The sequence below is a fragment of the Pseudophryne corroboree genome, unplaced genomic scaffold, assembly GCF_028390025.1.
Source record: "Pseudophryne corroboree isolate aPseCor3 unplaced genomic scaffold, aPseCor3.hap2 scaffold_403, whole genome shotgun sequence".
NCBI lineage: Eukaryota > Metazoa > Chordata > Amphibia > Anura > Myobatrachidae > Pseudophryne > Pseudophryne corroboree.
In genome coordinates this window covers 139,983-159,242 of record NW_026970043.1, presented here as the reverse complement: position 1 = coordinate 159,242, position 19,260 = coordinate 139,983, and the positions used below count along the sequence as shown (strand labels likewise).

The window sequence follows — 19,260 nt, the reverse complement described above, 5'->3', positions numbered from 1 at the left end:
AATTCCTTACCTGTGTGCTAATTAGATATCACCTTGTTTTCACATTAAACAGACTTCCACATGAGAAAACAGCAAAGATGCAGTGGCGTTAATGTTTCATGGTGTCAACCTGTATTATTTCCGTAGATATTGAAATGAGGATGCATCTTGCTGCCTTTCCAATGAAGCAAGTTTAATTTAGTAATAGGTGAAAAACCATCCCTACAAAGATGTTAATCAGATACTTGGCTTTGTGGACACTTTTCAGAGAACAAATTTGTTATCATAAAAATAAAGCCAGAAAATGAAGAGCTGTTTAATCACTCAATTGTATTTTTCTGCCAGCTTTTTTCTTTTTCTCTGCAACCCACTGCTAAATTGTGCTTCCTAGCTGTTTTTTTATAAAATCACTTAATCAAATCTAACTCTGATTACATCAGAGAAGGCCAGGTACCCTACACCATAAGAGGGGGTTTGCAATTTTGACTTGTCTACTTAAATATCACCAAAATCTGATCACAAGGTCAATTACGTCCCTGGGTGGGATTGAACCACCAACCTTTTGATTAATAGCTGAACACACTAACCGATTGCGCCACAGAGACACTTTGCAAAAAGAATATACTGACAAAGACTAATAAGCATTCATCTAGAACGTTTCCTAGAAAAACTTTAAAAAGTCAATAATCTGGAGAGTTTTTGTAAGATGTTTCTTCCAGCAACCAATGAAGAAACACATTGGTACTTTCGCATGATGAGTGAGTGCTTCAGGATCTCTTGCACTTACATGTGCAGCAGAGTACTGCAATGGAAGCATGCTGGGCCCATAACCCAGAGGTAGGCAGATTGAAACTATCCTTTGCTATATGCATTTTTTTTTTTGTTCATTAAAGTAATCCAAAACTGGGATTGATATTTTAGCTTTTATTTTTACTTAAAGTACAATAACTTTTACCATTTTAATTTGTTTTAATAGTATATTGACAGTATTGTTTTCTTTCAAAAATCCACTTAATTTTCTTTACCCTATTATTAAAATGGTAATTGACAAAAACAAACTACATTGTCACCAGAAGAGCAATACAAAATGTACAAGTGATATATTAAAATCATCTTTCCAGCTTGAATTTCAATGATGCATTGGGGCAATGATTTTGTGAGAAACATCTTTACCCTTAAATAAAGATTTTCTTAATTCCTTACCTGTGTGCTAATTAGATATCACCTTGTTTTCACATTAAACAGACTTCCACATGAGAAAGCAGCAAGGATGCAGTGGCGTTAATGTTTCCTGGTGTCAACCTGTATTATTTCAGTAGATATTGAAATGAGGATGCATCTTGCTGCCTTTCCAATGAAGCAAGTTTAATTTAGTAATAGGTGAAAAACCATCCCTACAAATATGTTAATCAGATACTTGGCTTTGTGGACACTTTTCAGAGAACAAATTAGTTAGCATAAAAATAAAGCCAGAAAATGAAGAGCTGTTTAATCACTCAATTGGATTTTTCTGCCAGCATATTTCTTTTTCTCTGCAACCCACTGCTAAATTGTGCTTCCTAGCTGTTTTTATAAAATCACTGAATCAAATCTAACTCTGATTACATCAGAGAAGGCCAGGTACCCTACACCATAACAGGGGTTTTCGAAATTTTGACTTGTCTACTTAAAGATCAACAAAATCTGATAACAAGGTCAATTATGTCCCTGGGTGGGATTGAACCACCAACCTTTTGGTTAATAGCTGTACACACTAACTGATTGCGCCACAGCGACACTTTGCGAAAGTACATACTGACAAAGGCTAATAAGCATTCATCTAGAACGTTTCCTATAAAAACTTTAAATAGTCAATAATCTGGAGAGTTTTTGTAAGATGTTTCTTCCATCAACCAATGAAGAAACACATTGGTACTTTCCCATGATGAGTGAGTGCTTCAGGATCTCTTGCACTTACATGTGCAGCAGAGTACTGTTATGAAAGCATGCTGGGTCCATAACCCAGAGGTAGGCAGATTGAAACTATCCTCTGCTATATGCATTTTTTTTTTGTTAATTAAAGTAATCCAAAACTGGGATTGATATTTTTGCTCTTTTATTTTTACTTAAAGTACAATAACTTTTACCATTTTAATTTGTTTTAATAGTATATTGACAGTATTGTTTTCTTTCAAAAATCCAATTAATTTTCTTTACCCGATTATTAAAATGGTAATTGACAAAAACAAACTACATTGTCACCAGAAGAGCAATACAAAATGTACAAGTGATATATTAAAATCATCTTTCCAGCTTGGATTTCAATGATGCATTGGGGCAACGATTTTGTGAGAAACATCTTCACCCTTAAATAAAGATTTTCTTAATTCCTTACCTGTGTGCTAATTAGATATCACTTTGTTTTCACATTAAACAGACTTCCACATGAGAAAACAGCAAAGATGCAGTGGCGTTAATGTTTCCTGGTGTCAACCTGTATTATTTCCGTAGATATTGAAATGAGGATGCATCTTGCTGCCTTTCCAATGAAGCAAGTTTAATTTAGTAATAGGTGAAAAACCATCCCTACAAAGATGTTAATCAGATACTTGGCTTTGTGGACACTTTTCAGAGAACAAATTTGTTATCATAAAAATAAAGCCAGAAAATGAAGAGCTGTTTAATCACTCAATTGGATTTTTCTGCCAGCATTTTTCTTTTTCTCTGCAACCCACTGCTAAATTGTGCTTCCTAGCTGTTTTTTTTATAAAATCACTTAATCAAATCTAACTCTGATTACATCAGAGAAGGCCAGGTACCCTACACCATAAGAGGGGTTTTGCAATTTTGACTTGTCTACTTAAATATTACCAAAATCTGATCACAATGTCAATTACGTCCCTGGGTGGGATTGAACCACCAACCTTCTGATTAATAGCTGAACACACTAACCGATTGCGCAACAGAGACACTTTGCAAAAAGTACATACTGACATTGACTAATAAGCATTCATCTAGAACGTTTCCTAGAAAAACTTTAAAAAGTCAATAATCTGGAGAGTTTTTGTAAGATGTTTCTTCCAGCAACCAATGAAGAAACACATTGGTACTTTCGCATGATGAGTGAGTGCTTCAGGATCTCTTGCACTTACATGTGCAGCAGAGTACTGCACTGGAAGCATGCTGGGCCCATAACCCAGAGGTAGGCAGATTGAAACTATCCTTTGCTATATGCATTTTTTTTTTGTTCATTAAAGTAATCCAAAACTGGGATTGATATTTTAGCTTTTATTTTTACTTAAAGTACAATAACTTTTACCATTTTAATTTGTTTTAATAGTATATTGACAGTATTGTTTTCTTTCAAAAATCCAATTAATTTTCTTTACCCGATTTTTAAAATGGTAATTGACAAAAACAAACTACATTGTCACCAGAAGAGCAATACAAAATGTACAAGTGATATATTAAAATCATCTTTCCAGCTTGAATTTCAATGATGCATTGGGGCAACGATTTTGTGAGAAACATCTTCACCCTTAAATAAAGATTTTCTTAATTCCTTACCTGTGTGCTAATTAGATATCACCTTGTTTTCACATTAAACAGACTTCCACATGAGAAAACAGCAAAGATGCAGTGGCGTTAATGTTTCCTGGTGTCAACCTGTATTATTTCCGTAGATATTGAAATGAGGATGCATCTTGCTGCCTTTCCAATGAAGCAAGTTTAATTTAGTAATAGGTGAAAAACCATCCCTACAAAAATGTTAATCAGATACTTGGCTTTGTGGACACTTTTCAGAGAACAAATTTGTTATCATAAAAATAAAGCCAGAAAATGAAGAGCTGTTTAATCACTCAATTGGATTTTTCTGCCAGCATTTTTCTTTTTCTCTGCAACCCACTGCTAAATTGTGCTTCCTAGCTGTTTTTTTATAAAATCACTTAATCAAATCTAACTCTGATTACATCAGAGAAGGCCAGGTACCCTACACCATAAGAGGGGGTTTGCAATTTTGACTTGTCTACTTAAATATCACCAAAATCTGATCACAAGGTCAATTATGTCCCTGGGTGGGATTGAACCACCAACTTTTTGATTAATAGCTGAACACACTAACCAATTGCGCCACAGAGACACTTTGCAAAAAGTACATACTGACAAAGACTAATAAGCATTCATCTAGAACGTTTCCTAAAAAAACTTTAAAAAGTCAATAATCTGGAGAGTTTTTGTAAGATGTTTCTTCCAGCAACCAACGAAGAAACACATTGGTACTTTCGCATGATGAGTGAGTGCTTCAGGATCTCTTGCACTTACATGTGCAGCAGAGTACTGCAATGGAAGCATGCTGGGCCCATAACCCAGAGGTAGGCAGATTGAAACTATCCTTTGCTATATGCATTTTTTTTTGTTCATTAAAGTAATCCAAAACTGGGATTGATATTTTAGCTTTTATTTTTACTTAAAGTACAACAACTTTTACCATTTTAATTTGTTTTAATAGTATATTGACAGTATTGTTTTCTTTCAAAAATCCAATTAATTTTCTTTACCCGATTATTAAAATGGTAATTGACAAAAACAAACTACATTGTCACCAGAAGAGCAATACAAAATGTACAAGTGATATATTAAAATCATCTTTCCAGCTTGAATTTCAATGATGCATTGGGGCAACGATTTTGTGAGAAACATCTTCACCCTTAAATAAAGATTTTCTTAATTCTTTACCTGTGTGCTAATTAGATATCACCTTGTTTTCACATTAAACAGACTTCCACATGAGAAAACAGCAAAGATGCAGTGGTGTTAATGTTTCCTGGTGTCAACCTGTATTATTTCTGTAGATATTGAAATGAGGATGCATCTTGCTGCCTTTTTAATGAAGCAAGTTTAATTTAGTAATAGGTGAAAAACCATCCCTACAAAGATGTTAATCAGATACTTGGCTTTGTGGACACTTTTCAGAGAACAAATTTGTTATCATAAAAATAAAGCCAGAAAATGAAGAGCTGTTTAATCACTCAATTGGATTTTTCTGCCAGCATTTTTCTTTTTCTCTGCAACCCACTGCTAAATTGTGCTTCCTAGCTGTTTTTTTTATAAAATCACTTAATCAAATCTAACTCTGATTACATCAGAGAAGGCCAGGTACCCTACACCATAAGAGAGGGTTTGCAATTTTGACTTGTCTACTTAAATATCACCAAAATCTGATCACAAGGTCAATTACGTCCCTGGGTGGGATTGAACCACCAACCTTTCGATTAATAGCTGAACACACTAACAGATTGCGCCACAGAGACACTTTGCAAAAAGTCCATACTGACAAAGACTAATAAGCATTCATCTAGAACGTTTCCTAGAAAAACTTTAAAAAGTCAATAATCTGGAGAGTTTTTGTAAGATGTTTCTTCCAGCAACCAATGAAGAAACACATTGGTACTTTCGCATGATGAGTGAGTGCTTCAGGATCTCTTGCACTTAAATGTGCAGCAGAGTACTGCAATGGAAGCATGCTGGGCCCATAACCCAGAGGTAGGCAGATTGAAACTATCCTTTGCTATATGCATTTTTTTTTGTTCATTAAAGTAATCCAAAACTGGGATTGATATTTTAGCTTTTATTTTTACTTAAAGTACAATAACTTTTACCATTTTAATTTGTTTTAATAGTATATTGACAGTATTGTTTTCTTTCAAAAATCCACTTAATTTTCTTTACCCTATTATTAAAATGGTAATTAACAAAAACAAACTACATTGTCACCAGAAGAGCAATACAAAATGTACAAGTGATACATTAAAATCATCTTTCCAGCTTGAATTTCAATGATGCATTGGGGCAACGATTATGTGAGAAACATCTTCACCCTTAAATAAAGATTTTCTTAATTCCTTACCTGTGTGCTAATTAGATATCACCTTGTTTTCACATTAAACAGACTTCCACATGAGAAAGCAGCAAGGATGCAGTGGCGTTAATGTTTCCTGGTGTCAACCTGTATTATTTCAGTAGATATTGAAATGAGGATGCATCTTGCTGCCTTTCCAATGAAGCAAGTTTAATTTAGTAATAGATGAAAAACCATCCCTACAAATATGTTAATCAGATACTTGGCTTTGTGGACACTTTTCAGAGAACAAATTAGTTAGCATAAAAATAAAGCCAGAAAATGAAGAGCTGTTTAATCACTCAATTGGATTTTTCTGCCAGCATATTTCTTTTTCTCTGCAACCCACTGCTAAATTGTGCTTCCTAGCTGTTTTTATAAAATCACTGAATCAAATCTAACTACATCAGAGAAGGCCAGGTACCCTACACCATAACAGGGGGTTTGAAATTTTGACTTGTCTACTTAAAGATCACCAAAATCTGATAACAAGGTCAATTAAGTCCCTGGGTGGGATTGAACCACCAACCTTTTGGTTAATAGCCTTACACACTAACTGATTGCGCCACAGCGACACTTTGCAAAAGTACATACTGACAAAGGCTAATAAGCATTCATCTAGAACGATTCCTAGAAACATTTTAAAAAGTCAATAATGTGGAGAGTTTTTGTAAGATGTTTCTTCCATCAACCAATGAAGAAACACATTGGTACTTTCCCATGATGAGTGAGTGCTTCAGGATCTTTTGCACTTACATGTGCAGCAGAGTACTGTAATGGAAGCATGCTGGGTCCATAACCCAGAGGTAGGCAGATTGAAACTATCCTCTGCTATATGCATTTTTTTTTTGTTAATTAACGTAATCCAAAACTGGGATTGATATTTTTGCTCTTTTATTTTTACTTAAAGTACAATAACTTTTACCATTTTAATTTGTTTTAATAGTATATTGACAGTATTGTTTTCTTTCAAAAATCCACTTAATTTTCTTTACCCGATAATTAAAATGGTAATTGACAAAAACAAACTACATTGTCACCAGAAGAGCAATACAAAATGTACAAGTGATATATTAAAATCATCTTTCCAGCTTGAATTTCAATGATGCATTGGGGCAACGATTTTGTGAGAAACATCTTCACCCTTAAATAAAGATTTTCTTAATTCCTTACCTGTGTGCTAATTAGATATCACCTTGTTTTCACATTAAACAGACTTCCACATGAGAAAACAGTAAAGATGCAGTGGCGTTAATGTTTCCTGGTGTCAACCTGTATTATTTCCGTAGATATTGAAATGAGGATGCATCTTGCTGCCTTTCCAATGAAGCAAGTTTAATTTAGTAATAGGTGAAAAACCATCCCTACAAAGATGTTAATCAGATATTTGGCTTTGTGGACACTTTTCAGAGAACAAATTTGTTATCATAAAAATAAAGCCAGAAAATGAAGAGCTGTTTAATCACTCAATTGGATTTTTCTGCCAGCATTATTCTTTTTCTCTGCAACCCACTGCTAAATTGTGCTTCCTAGCTGTTTTTTTATAAAATCACTTAATCAAATCTAACTCTGATTACATCAGAGAAGGCCATGGAGAACAAAAATGTTGAGGTTCCAAAAATAGGGAAAGATCAAGATCCACTTCCACCTCGTGCTGAAGCTGCTGCCACTAGTCATGCCCTGCACGCCCCTTTTCTCTTTTCATATGCAGACGAGGGTTGAAGCCAACTTTGACCCACTGCTTGGATGACATCACCGTATGCAAATCCATCTGCTGCAGGCCTTCCCCCAGGAATGCTTGCACTAGTTGTTGCATTTGGTTTGTTGTTTGGGGGTGCTTCAGTATTAGGCAGCCTTCTGCCCTCCCATGTTCATCTAAAAATATGTGTTCTCCCTGCAGTTGTTGTCCCCAGATGAGAGTTCCCTTGTGCTGCCTCAGTTGAATCTCCTTTACTTGACAGAGATGTGCATGAGCAGCGGCCCTCCCCAGCCCTATCCCAAATCATACTTATTTTGCATAGGAGATACCATGGTCATGAAGATTACTCTCCCAGGGTGAGGTTCATTCATTGCATTCTGGGTATGCTGACCCCTGTGATTTCCCCAAATGTGGGAAACGCGACTGCTTTATTTGTTGGTAGTGGGGGGACTGTGTTTGTGCTTTCTTCTGGTCAGCTCTGGTAAAAGTCAGATTTCTTTGTCTCAGATCTTCCTCTAGCCTTGTTCTTCTTTCGAGAGTTCCTTTGTGCTGCCTCAGTTGGATCTCCTTCACTTGACAGGGGGGTGCCCGAGCAGCGACCCTCCCCAGTTCTTGCCCAACTCCTACTTACCTGCCAGGTGAGATACTATGATCATGAAGGTGCTTCTCCCAGGGCAAGGCTCACCCATTGCACTCTGGGTGTGCTGCCCCTGCGATTTCCCCAAATGTGGGAAACTTGACTGCATAATTTGTGTTTCCCCTGGTCGGCTCTCGTATAATTCAGATCTCTTTGTCTCAGGTCTCTCTCACAAAAAAAATTCGGTGAGGTTTAGCCAAAATGCGTTCGAACACAAAACACGGCCGCGGAACCGAACCCAAAACCAAAACACAAAACCCGAAAAATTTCCGGTGCACATCTCTAGTGGCCATGCCATGTCACTGTGCAGGAGCCAGCACCGCTCACACACTAGTCCCCGGTGCAGCCCCCAACCCCCGGGACACCCGGAGCAACAAAATGTAGATTCAGGCCACCAGGCCACGCCCCTACCTATGAAACCATGCCTCCTTTTTACCATTGCGCTGCTTATCTGCGCGCACTGCATTACAATCTCCCTCGCCACCTCTCTGGGTGTCACCAGTGATAGTGACACCTCTGCCATGCTTGTAGCAGCTGGTCCTAAGATCTACACCTCAAGCCCTGAGTGTTTGCCCTTGTGACTTGTTGATCATCATAGCAAAGCAGATGCTTACAGAAAACTGCAGGGGCTTAGATTGAAAATAAAAAAAATTGATGGGTATAAGGTAGAGAGGAGCGGGTTCGGTTCTCCGAGAACCGAATTCCCCACGAACCCCACGAACTCCTCCTCCGAGGCAGGCTCGGTTGTTCCCACCTGCCTCGGAAAACCTGAACAAGGGAAAATGTCATCATCCCGCTGTCGGATTCTCGCGAGATTCGGATTTCATATAAAGAGTGCAAGCATTCCTGGGGGAAGGCCTGCAGCAGATGGATTTGCATATGGTGATGTCATCCAAGCAGTGGGTCAAAGTTGGCTTCAGAAACAAACAGGAATGCTTGCACTAGTTGTTGCATTTGGTTTGTTGTTTGGGGGTGCTTCAGTATTAGGCAGCCTTCTGCCCTCCCATGTTCATCTGAAAATATGTGTTCTCCCTGCAGTTGTTGTCCCCAGATGAGAGTTCCCTTGTGCTGCCTCAGTTGAATCTCCTTTACTTGACAGAGATGTGCCTGAGCAGCGGCCCTCCCCAGCCCTATCCCAAATCATACTTATTTTGCATATGAGATACCATGGTCATGAAGATTATTCTCCCAGGGTGAGGTTCATTCATTGCATTCTGGGTATGCTGACCCCTGTGATTTCCCCAAATGTGGGTAACTCGACTGCATTATTTGTGGTAGTGGGGGACTGTGTTTGTGTTTTCCTCTGGTCAGCTCTGGTAAAAGTCAGATTTCTTTGTTTCAGATCTTCCTCTAGCCTTGTTCTTCTTTCGAGAGTTCCCTTGTGCTGCCTCAGTTGGATCTCCTTCACTTGACAGGGGGGTGCCCGAGCAGCGACCCTCCCCAGCTCAAGCCCAACTCCTACTTACCTGCCAGGTGAGATACTATGATCATGAAGGTGCTTCTTCCAGGGCAAGGCTCACCCATTGCACTCTGGGTGTGCTGCCCCTGCGATTTCCCCAAATGTGGGAAACTTGACTGCATAATTTGTGTTTCCCCTGGTCGGCTCTCGTATAATTCAGATCTCTTTGTCTCAGGTCTCTCTCCAGCCTAGTTTGCTGTCTGTTTCCACTTCTTTTTTCTTGAGCCCCTCCCTTTTATACCCTTGTGCACTATCCTGACTTCTCCTCCTGTCTGCTTACTTTGTGCCTTCCAATGCACAATGCAAACTACACACCCTTTTACTTGCCTTACAGAGCAGCTCTGGAGCTGTTACAGTGCCAAGCTGCTGTAAGAAATCAGCTTGAATGCTTCAGGGGCTGGGGCATTGTCAACATGAGCCCCACACCGAAGGAGGGTGGGGGTGTTTAATGCGAACTAAGGGTCATCCAAGCGCCGCAAAAGGCCGCCATGCCCTGCATACCCCTTTTCTCTTTTCATATGCAGATGAGGGATCCAGCCAACTTTGGCCCACTGCTTGGATGACATCACCGTATGCAAATCCGTCTTCTGCAGAACTTCCCCCAGGAATGCTTGTACTAGTTGTTGCATTTGGTTTGTTGTTTGGGGGTGCTTCAGTATTAGGCAGCCTTCTGCCCTCCCATGTTCATCTGAAAATATGTGTTCTCCCTGCAGTTGTTGTCCCCAGATGAGAGTTCCCTTGTGCTGCCTCAGTTGAATCTCCTTTACTTGACAGAGATGTGCCTGAGCAGCGGCCCTCCCCAGCCCTATCCCAAATCATACTTATTTTGCATAGGCGATACCATGGTCATGAAGATTGTTCTCCCAGGGTGAGGTTCATTCATTGCATTCTGGGTATGCTGACCCCTGTGATTTCCCCAAATGTGGGAAACTCGACTGCATTATTTGTGGTAGTGGGGGACTGTGTTTGTGCTTTCCTCTGGTCAGCTCTGGTAAAAGTCAGATTTCTTTGTCTCAGATCTTCCTCTAGCCTTGTTCTTCTTTCGAGAGTTCCCTTGTGCTGCCTCAGTTGGATCTCCTTCATTTGACAGGGGGTGCCCGAGCAGCAATCCTCCACAGCTCTGGCCCAACTCCTACTTACCTGCCAGGTGAGATACTATGATCTTCACTGTTAGGGCAATCAGGATGTGGAATTCCCTGCCAGGGAAGGTGGTAATGGCGGACTCTGTAATTGGATTTAAAAAAGGAATGGATACATTTCTGAATGAAAAAGCTATCCAAGGTTATAATACTTAAAATATCAACATGGTTAATCCGGGGGTAACATGAGTTGTAGTAGCTAACTAGTCATAAAACATTATTCAGCAAGTATGTAGAATCATCACAACTTAAAACAGGTTGAACACGATGGGCAATTTGCCTCTATTCAACCTCAAAAACTATGTTACTATATGTTACTATATTACTATGTTACTGTAGTATACAGAACACCACAATGCAATGAGCAGTGATAGTGAGCACTGATGAGGATACTAGAACTGACACTGAGCAGCAAGATGCAGCACTGGACTATTAGTAATGTACTGTAGTATGCTGAGCACAACAATGCAGCACAAGACAATGAGCAGTGATACTGAGCACTGATGAGGATACTACTGAGAACTGACACTGAGCAGGAGAGACACACTACTAGTATTACTGAGCAGCAATAAGTATCCACTAATACTGAGCACTGATATTGAGATTTCCACTGAGAGAACATAGCCACGTCCTCTCCGCTCTCTCTTCAATGCACGAGTAAAAATGGCGGCAACGCGCAGCTCTTTATATGGAATCCGAATCTCGCGAGAATCCGACAGCGGGATGATGACATTTTCCCTTGTTCAGGTTTTCCGAGTCAGGCGGGAACAACCGAGCCTGCCTCGGAGGAGGAGTTCGTGGGGTTCGTGGGGAATTCGGTTCTCGGAGAACCGAACCCGCTCCTCTCTACCTTATACCCATCAATTTTTTTTATTTTCAATCTAAGCCCCTGCAGTTTTCTGTAAGCTTCTGCTTTGCTATGATGATCAACAAGTCACAAGGGCAAACACTCAGGGCTTGAGGTGTAGATCTTAGGACCAGCTGCTACAAGCATGGCAGAGGTGTCACTATCACTGGTGACACCCAGAGAGGTGGCGAGGGAGATTGTAATGCAGTGCGCGCAGATAAGCAGCGCAATGGTAAAAAGGAGGCATGGTTTCATAGGTAGGGGCGTGGCCTGGTGGCCTGAATCTACATTTTGTTGCTCCGGGTGTCCCGGGGGTTGGGGGCTGCACCGGGGACTAGTGTGTGAGCGGTGCTGGCTCCTGCACAGTGACATGGCATGGCCACTAGAGATGTGCACCGGAAATTTTTCGGGTTTTGTGTTTTGGTTTTGGGTTCGGTTCCGCGGCCGTGTTTTGGGTTCGAACGCGTTTTGGCTAAACCTCACCGAATTTTTTTTGTCGGATTCGGGTGTGTTTTGGATTCGGGTGTTTTTTTCAAAAAACCCTAAAAAACAGCTTAAATCATAGAATTTGGGAGTCATTTTGATCCCAAAGTATTATTAACCTCAATAACCATAATTTCCACTAATTTTCAGTCTATTCTTAACACCTCACACCTCACAATATTATTTTTAGTCCTAAAATTTGCACCGAGGTCGCTGGATGACTAAGCTCAGTGACCCAAGTGGCCGACACAAACACCTGGCCCATCTAGGAGTGGCACTGCAGTGTCACGCATGATGGCCCTTCCAAAAAACACTCCCCAAACAGCACATGACGCAAAGAAAAAAAGAGGCGCAATGAGGTAGCTGTGTGACTAAGCTCAGCGACCCAAGTGGCCGACACAAACACCTGGCCCATCTAGGAGTGGCACTGCAGTGTCACGCAGGATGGCCCTTCCAGAAACACTCCCCAAACAGCACATGACGCAAAGAAAAAAAGAGGCGCAATGAGGTAGCTGTGTGACTAAGCTCAGCGACCCAAGTGGCCGACACAAACACCTGGCCCATCTAGGAGTGGCACTGCAGTGTCACGCAGGATGGCCCTTCCAAAAAACACTCCCCAAACAGCACATGATGCAAAGAAAAAAAGTGGCGCAATGAGGTAGCTGTGTGACTAAGCTCAGCGACCCAAGTGGACGACACAAACACCTGGCCCATCTAGGAGTGTCACTGCAGTGTCACGCAGGATGGCCCTTCCAAAAAACACTCCCCAAACAGCACATGACGCAAAGAAAAAAAGAGGCGCAATGAGGTAGCTGTGTGACTAAGCTCAGCGACCCAAGTGGCCGACACAAACACCTGGCCCATCTAGGAGTGGCACTGCAGTGTCACGCAGGATGGCCCTTCCAAAAAACACTCCCCAAACAGCACATGACGCAAAGAAAAATAAAAGAAAAAAGAGGTGCAAGGTGGAATTGCCTTGGGCCCTCCCACCCACCCTTATGTTGTATAAACAGGACATGCACACTTTAACCAACCCATCATTTCAGTGACAGGGTCTGCCACACGACTGTGACTGAAATGACGGGTTGGTTTGGACCCCCACCAAAAAAGAAGCAATAAATCTCTCCTTGCACAAACTGGCTCTATAGAGGCAAGATGTCCACCTCATCATCATCCTCCGATTCATCACCGTGTACATCCCCCTCCTCACAGATTATCAATTCGTCCCCACTGGAATCCACCATCTCAGCTCCCTGTATACTTTGTGGAGGCAATTGCTGCTGGTCAATGTCTCCACGGAGCAATTGATTATAATTCATTTTAATGAACATCATCTTCTCCACATTTTCTGGAAGTAACCTCGTACGCCGATTGCTGACAAGGTGAGCGGCGGCACTAAACACTCTTTCGGAGTACACACTTGTGGGAGGGCAACTTAGGTAGAATAAAGCCAGTTTGTGCAAGGGCCTCCAAATTGCCTCTTTTTCCTGCCAGTATACGTACGGACTGTCTGACGTGCCTACTTGGATGCGGTCACTCATATAATCCTCCACCATTCTTTCAATGGTGAGAGAATCATATGCAGTGACAGTAGACGACATGTCCGTAATCGTTGGCAGGTCCTTCAGTCCGGACCAGATGTCAGCATCAGCAGTCGCTCCAGACTGCCCTGCATCACCGCCAGCGGGTGGGCTCGGAATTCTGAGCCTTTTCCTCGCACCCCCAATTGCGGGAGACTGTGAAGGAGGAGCTGTTGACCGATCAAGTTCCGCTTGACTTGATAATTTTCTCACCAGCAGGTCTTTGAACCCCTGCAGACTTGTGTCTGCCGGAAAGAGAGATACAACGTAGGTTTTAAATCTAGGATCGAGCACGGTGGCCAAAATGTAGTGCTCTGATTTCAACAGATTGACCACCCGTGAATCCTGGTTAAGCGAATGAAGGGCTCCATCCACAAGTCCCACATGCCTAGCGGAATCGCTCTGTCTTAGCTCCTCCTTCAATGTCTCCAGCTTCTTCTGCAAAAGCCTGATGACGGGAATGACCTGACTCAGGCTGGCAGTGTCTGAACTGACTTCACGTGTGGCAAGTTCAAAGGTTGCAGAACCTTGCACAACGTTGAAATCATTCTCCACTGCGCTTGAGACAGGTGCATTCCACCTCCTATATCGTGGTCAGATGTATAGGCTTGAATGGCCTTTTGCTGCTCCTCCATCCTCTGAAGCATATAGAGGGTTGAATTCCACCTCGTTTCCACTTCTTGCTTCAGATGATGGCAGGGCAGGTTCAGGCGTTTTTGGTGTTGCTCCAGTCTTCTGTACGTGGTGCCTGTACGCCGAAAGTGTCCCGCAATTCTTGTGGCCACCGACAGCATCTCTTGCACGCCCCTGTCGTTTTTTAAATAATTCTGCACCACCAAATTCAAGGTATGTGCAAAACATGGGACGTGCTGGAATTTGCCCAGATATAATGCACGCACAATATTGCTGGCGTTGTCCGATGCCACAAATCCACAGGAGAGTCCAATTGGGGTAAGCCATTCTGTGATGATCTTCCTCAGTTGCCGTAAGAGGTTTTCATCTGTGTGCGTATTCTGGAAAGCGGTGATACAAAGCGTAGCCTGCCTAGGAAAGAGTTGGCGTTTGCGAGATGCTGCTACTGGTGCCGCCGCTGCTGTTCTTGCGGCGGGAGTCAATACATCTACCCAGTGGGCTGTCACAGTCATATAGTCCTGAGTCTGCCCTGCTCCACTTGTCCACATGTCCGTGGTTAAGTGGACATTGGGTACAACTGCATTTTTTAGGACACTGGTGAGTCTTTTTCTGAGGTCTGTGTACATTTTCGGTATCGCCTGCCTAGAGAAATGGAACCTAGATAGTATTTGGTACCGGGGACACAGTACCTCAATCAAGTCTATAGTTGGCTCTGAAGTAATGATGGATACCGGAACCACGTTTCTCACTGCCCAGGATGCCAAGGCCTCAGTTATCCGCTTTGCAGCAGGATGACTGCTGTGATATTTCATCTTCCTCGCAAAGGACTGTTGGACAGTCAATTGCTTGGTGGAAGTAGTAAAAGTGGTCTTACGACTTCCCCTCTGGGATGACCATCGACTCCCAGCAGCAACAACAGCAGCGCCAGCAGCAGTAGGCGTTACACTCAAGGATGCATCGGAGGAATCCCAGGCAGGAGAGAACTCGTCAGAATTGCCAGTGACATGGCCTGCAGGACTATTGGCATTCCTGGGGAAGGAGGAAATTGACACTGAGGGAGTTGGTGGGGTGGTTTGCGTGAGCTTGGTTACAAGAGGAAGGGATTTACTGGTCAGTGGACTGCTTCCGCTGTCGCCCAAAGTTTTTGAACTTGTCACTGACTTATGATGAATGCGCTGCAGGTGACGTATAAGGGAGGATGTTCCGAGGTGGTTAACGTCCTTACCCCTACTTATTACAGCTTGACAAAGGCAACACACAGCTTGACACCTGTTGTCCGCATTTCTGTTGAAATACTTCCACACCGAAGAGCTGATTTTTTTGGTATTTTCACCAGGCATGTCAATGGCCATATTCCTCCCACGGACAACAGGTGTCTCGCCGGGTGCCTGACTTAAACAAACCACCTCACCATCAGAATCCTCCTTGTCAATTTCCTCCCCAGCGCCAGCAACACCCATATTCTCCTCATCCTGGTGTACTTCAACACTGACATCTTCAATCTGACTATCAGGAACTGGACTGCGGGTGCTCCTTCCAGCACTTGCAGGGGGTGTGCAAATGGTGGAAGGTGCATGCTCTTCACGTCCAGTGTTGGGAAGGTCAGGCATCGCAACCGACACAATTGGACTCTCCTTGTGGATTTGTGATTTTGAAGAACGCACAGTTCTTTGCTGTGCTTTTGCCAGCTTAAGTCTTTTCATTTTTCTAGCGAGAGGCTGAGTGCTTCCATCCTCATGTGAAGCTGAACCACTAGCCATGAAGATAGGCCAGGGCCTCAGCCGTTCCTTGCCACTCCGTGTGGTAAATGGCATATTGGCAAGTTTACGCTTCTCCTCCGACGATTTTTATTTAGATTTTTGAGTCATTTTTTTACTGATCTTTTGTGTTTTGGATTTTACATGCTCTGTACTATGACATTGGGCATCGGCCTTGGCAGACGACGTTGATGGAATTTCATCGTCTCGGCCATGACTAGTGGCAGCAGCTTCAGCACGAGGTGGAAGTGGATCTTGATCTTTCCCTATTTTTGGAACCTCAACATTTTTGTTCTCCATATTTTAATAGGCACAACTAAAAGGCACCTCAGGTAAACAATGGAGATGGATGGATACTAGTATACTTATGGATGACGAGTGACTGACGACACAGAGGTAGCTACAGCCGTGGACTACCGTACTGCGTCTGCTAGTATAGAGATGATAATTAATGATATAAAAAAAAATATATATATAACTACTGTAGGTATATATAATATAATGACGGACCTGGTGGACACTGTCAGCAGACTGCTAAACTACTAGTATGAAGAAGATAGAAAAAAACTTCCACCACAGGTAGGTAGGTATACAATTATGGACGAGCACTGACGACACAGAGATAGCCACAGCCGTGGCCTACCGTACTGCGTCTGCTAGTATAGAGATGATAATTAATGATATAAAAAAAAATATATATAACTACTGTAGGTATATATAATATAATGACGGACCTGGTGGACACTGTCAGCAGACTGCTAAACTACTAGTATGAAGAAGATAGAAAAAAAAACCCACCACAGTTAGGTATACAATTATGGACGAGTGACGACACAGAGGTAGGTACAGCCGTGGACTACCGTACTGCGTCTGCTAGTATAGATAATATACTAAATATATTACTACTGTAGGTATATAATATAATGACGGACCTGGTGGACACTGTCAGCAGACTCCTAAACTACTAGTATGAAGAAGATAGAAAAAAAAACCCCACCACAGGTAGGTATACAATTATGGACGAGCACTGACGACACAGAGGTAGGTACAGCCGTGGACTACCGTACTGCATCTGCTAGTATAGATAATATAATAAATATATTACTACTGTAGGTATATAATATAATGACGGACCTGGTGGACACTGTCAGCAGACTGCTAAACTACTAGTATGAAGAAGATAAAAAAAAAAACCCACCACAGGTAGGTAGGTATACAATTATGGACGAGCACTGACGACACAGAGATAGCCACAGCCGTGGACTACCGTACTGCGTCTGCTAGTATAGATAATATAATAAATATATTACTACTGTAGGTATATAATATAATGATGGACCTGGTGGACACTGTCAGTAGACTCCTAAACTACTAGTATGAAGAAGATAGAAAAAAAAAAACCACCACAGGTAGGTAGGTATACAATTATGGACGAGCACTGACGACACAGAGATAGCCACAGCCGTGGACTACCGTACTGCGTCTGCTAATATAGAGATGATAAAGATGAAAAAAAATATATAACACTACTGCAGGTAAATATTTATATAATATATGTATGACGGACCTGCTGGACACTGTCAGCAGAATGCATTTATAGAATAAAAAAAAAACACCACAGGAGTGTTTAACTTTTTCAGGCAGACAATATACTGGTGGTCACACTGGCAGCAAAAGTGTGCACTGTACTCCTGCTATAACTGCTCCCCAGTCTCCCCCACAATTAAGCTGTGTGAGCAGTGAGCACTCAGCACAGTCAGATATACATAGATAATATATAATGCAGCACACTGAGGCTGAGCACAGATATGGTATGTGTATCGTTTTTTTTCAGGCAGAGAACGGATTATAAATAATAAAACTGGTGGTCACTATCAGCAAAACTCTGCACTACTGAGTACTCCTGACAAGTTCAACTGCTCCCCAAATTAGTAGTAAATCAAATGTCACTCGTCTCTATCTTCTAATCTAAACGGAGAGGACGCCAGCCACGTCCTCTCCCTATCAATCTCAATGCACGTGTGAAAATGGCGGCGACGCGCGGCTCCTTATATAGAATCCAAGTCTCGTGAGAATCCTACAGCGGGATGATGACGTTCGGGCGCGCTCGGGTTAACCGAGCAAGGCGAGAGGATCCGAGTCTGCTCGGACCCGAGCAAAAAAGGGTGAAGTTCGGGCGGGTTCGGATTCCGATGAACCGAACCCGCTCATCTCTTATGGCCACCCAGCATGACGCCTCCCTTCTTGACCATGCTGTAATTGCAGTCGCACTGCAGTTCAGCGTGATCATAAAAAATGGTGTAGCCTCCTGCTGGTGCAGACTGTATGTGCGCGCAGGAAGCCGCCACCATTTTTGTGATCACAGCGGCTGAATGTGATGTCATACAGCTGCTGTGACCACGCCCCCTGTGTCTCCTCCATTGCAGACCCCATTTTGAAGCCTTGCCCCCGCACCGCTCCATCCCTGACTTGGAAATGGAGTGTTGCTGACCCCCCTCTCCCCCCCTGCCCCGATTGACAGGCAGAGGCGATCGCATTCTCTGCGGGGTGCCGCAGAAAATGCAGGCACATGCGTATGCTCTTAGCAATTTTTGCAGTTGGATCACTTATTGTGATTGCAATCCAACCTGAATCAGGCCCTATTACCTATCACAATGCGCTGCGGGCAGTACAAAATTGGTTTAATATAGGAGAAAAACCCCCAGACCTGTGCTCCTTAACTGTACCTGGTGGCTAGTGGAGCGGCTGCCCAGTAATCAGTGTCCACGCCAGTGCGCACACGGTCCACCCCCTACGGCCACGCTCCTCTTCATCAGCGGCCTCGTGATCCGGAAGGGCGGTGTGTGTGTGACTGTCCTTAGGAAGAAACCGGAGCCTCCGCTGCAGTGACCCAGCAACCAGGGCACGGGAGTATACAGCGCCGCTGGGAGTGATGAAGCTGCAGTAAAGATGTCTATTAGACCTAGCCTGCTGCAGCCCTTGTAGATTCTCATAAAACAAGTTCTTCTTTTCTTGTCAAAATGAATAGCTAAGAATTGGCTTCCTGAGGCAGGCCCCTGTTAAGTGGCCTGCTACTGAAGGCACCAACTACAAACTGAGCTCCCTGTTCATGGAAGCGGGGTTATAGAGGAGGATGCGCTGAGCATCTTGGGAACAGTCAAAAGCTTTG

General features: G+C 42.6%; 5 non-coding genes across 5 annotated transcripts; all 5 read left to right on the top strand.

Moving 5' to 3' along the window:
• Nucleotides 1-7,861: 7,861 nt before the first annotated feature.
• LOC135024063 (U1 spliceosomal RNA) lies at nucleotides 7,862-8,027 on the top strand. The gene has a single exon (XR_010220935.1). It is a non-coding gene; the product is annotated as a U1 spliceosomal RNA (small nuclear RNA).
• Nucleotides 8,028-8,179: 152 nt separating this feature from the next.
• LOC135024065 (U1 spliceosomal RNA) lies at nucleotides 8,180-8,342 on the top strand. Its single transcript, XR_010220937.1, has one exon. It is a non-coding gene; the product is annotated as a U1 spliceosomal RNA (small nuclear RNA).
• A 993-nt stretch (nucleotides 8,343-9,335) lies between these two features.
• On the top strand, nucleotides 9,336-9,499 carry LOC135024029 (U1 spliceosomal RNA). The gene has a single exon (XR_010220905.1). It is a non-coding gene; the product is annotated as a U1 spliceosomal RNA (small nuclear RNA).
• A 152-nt stretch (nucleotides 9,500-9,651) lies between these two features.
• On the top strand, nucleotides 9,652-9,814 carry LOC135024100 (U1 spliceosomal RNA). The gene has a single exon (XR_010220968.1). It is a non-coding gene; the product is annotated as a U1 spliceosomal RNA (small nuclear RNA).
• A 655-nt stretch (nucleotides 9,815-10,469) lies between these two features.
• LOC135023967 (U1 spliceosomal RNA) lies at nucleotides 10,470-10,633 on the top strand. The gene has a single exon (XR_010220844.1). It is a non-coding gene; the product is annotated as a U1 spliceosomal RNA (small nuclear RNA).
• The last annotated feature ends 8,627 nt before the right edge of the window (nucleotides 10,634-19,260 follow it).